Below are 1,579 nucleotides of genomic sequence, written 5' to 3'. Positions count from 1 at the left end.
CCAGGCTTGTCTTGAACTCTTGAGCTCAGGCAATCCGCCCTCCTCAGCCTCCCAACGTGCTGGGATTACAGGCATGGGCCGCCGCGCCCGGCCGAGACCCTTCTTCTTTCCTCCGTCCACCCCCAGGCCTGACATCCAGAATCTGTCCTCTGATGTTTCCCACCAGCACCCCCCAATACAGCCTGGCTTTCCTCCACACCCCTGCACCCCCAGCCAGCCTCCCGCCGCCTCTCTTCCCGTTTTACTTGCTTGGGGTCTCAGGGTCTGACGCCCAGGTTCTTCAGTGCTGTGCAGAAGCCGGACTAAGGAGGGGGGCTGAAGCTTGGAGAATGGGGGTGGGTGGACAGCCGTGGATGATGGAGTGGGAGCGGGCAGGGTCCATAGGAGGGCCCTGGGCCCCGGTGTCTCTGTGTCTGCGTGTCTGTGTGTCCAAGCACGCCAAACGTGGCATCTCCAGTGCCCGGACTTTGGACAGTAAACAGAGGTGGAAATGGATTGGGACTGAGGGGAGTGTGGGGGCGGGAGTGGGGGATGGGTTGCCTCTGCTCTCCTCCCCAGGGAGGAGAATCATGTTGCCACCACACAGGCCAGTCACCTTACTCTCCCGTGCACCGTTTGGGAGGGGTGCCAGGCCAGGAGGCGCTGGGGTGGGATTTGCCATATCCCCCCTCCCTCCCCGTTTCGCTTCCTGCCTCTAAATTCCCCAGAACGATTGGTGTCTCCAAATATCCCTGAACAGGATCAGAGGAACCGGTTCTCTGCTCTTGCCCAATCCAGGCCTGTGACCCTGGCACATGAGCTGCAGGCCCCAGTTTCCTGCGAGGCCGAGCCCCAGGCTTCCCAGCTCTGGCCTGACCTGCTTCCCTCTCCTGGGGAGTAAAGTCTTCCAAGCAGCATGAGGGCCGGTTTGGTTCGGGGAGAGGCAGGCGAGCCTCCACTGGGATTGGTGCCAGCAAACCTCCATTCGCTGCTACTCTGTGCCTCAGGTCACTGCGTTCATGAACTTCTCTCATTATCCCCAGAGCACATCACATTTCACAGATGAGAAAGCTAAGGCCCTATAAGGTAAGAGCTTGCCCAGGGTCATGCTGCAAGGACGCAGCAAAGGGTAGACTAGAACCTGAACAGCCTGACTCCACGCACTGCGTTCAGGCCCCAGAACCACACCCAGAGCCAAGATCCCATCCGGTTGACACAGCTGGGCTCCAGTGTCCCAGAGATGCTAAACCATGGTCCCTTACAGCCCCACGGAGCTTCAGAGAGAGCCATGTCAATTTGAATTATGCTCACTTGGAAATCAGGCAGTATTAAAGATAATCTTGGCTGAGCGCAGTGGCTCATGCTTGTAATCCCAGCACTGTGGGAGGCCAAGGCAGGCGGATCACCTGAGGTCAGAGGTTCAAGACCAGCCTGGCCAACATGATGAAGCCCCGTCTCTACCAAAAATACAAAAATTAGCGGGGCATGGTGGTGCATGTCTGTAATCCCAGCTGCTCAGGAGGCTGAGGCAGGAGAATCGCTTGAACCCAGGAGGCGGAGGTTGCAGTGAGCCAAGATCGTGCCACTGCACTCCAGCCTG

The 1,579-nt window shown here is 58.6% G+C and overlaps 1 protein-coding gene across 1 annotated transcript in view; it reads right to left on the bottom strand.

Annotated features, from left to right (window-relative positions):
- The window catches only part of ASGR1 (asialoglycoprotein receptor 1), a 6,862-nt gene extending 6,432 nt beyond the window's left edge, over window positions 1-430 (bottom strand). The window contains exon 1 of the mRNA XM_011994630.1: window positions 246-430. The gene's annotated coding sequence lies outside the window, so the exon portion shown is untranslated. The remainder of the gene's footprint in view (window positions 1-245) is intronic.
- Window positions 431-1,579: the final 1,149 nt, after the last annotated feature.

This window comes from Mandrillus leucophaeus, unplaced genomic scaffold (assembly GCF_000951045.1).
Source record: "Mandrillus leucophaeus isolate KB7577 unplaced genomic scaffold, Mleu.le_1.0 Scaffold46, whole genome shotgun sequence".
NCBI lineage: Eukaryota > Metazoa > Chordata > Mammalia > Primates > Cercopithecidae > Mandrillus > Mandrillus leucophaeus.
This window is presented reverse-complemented; position numbering and strand designations above follow the sequence as displayed.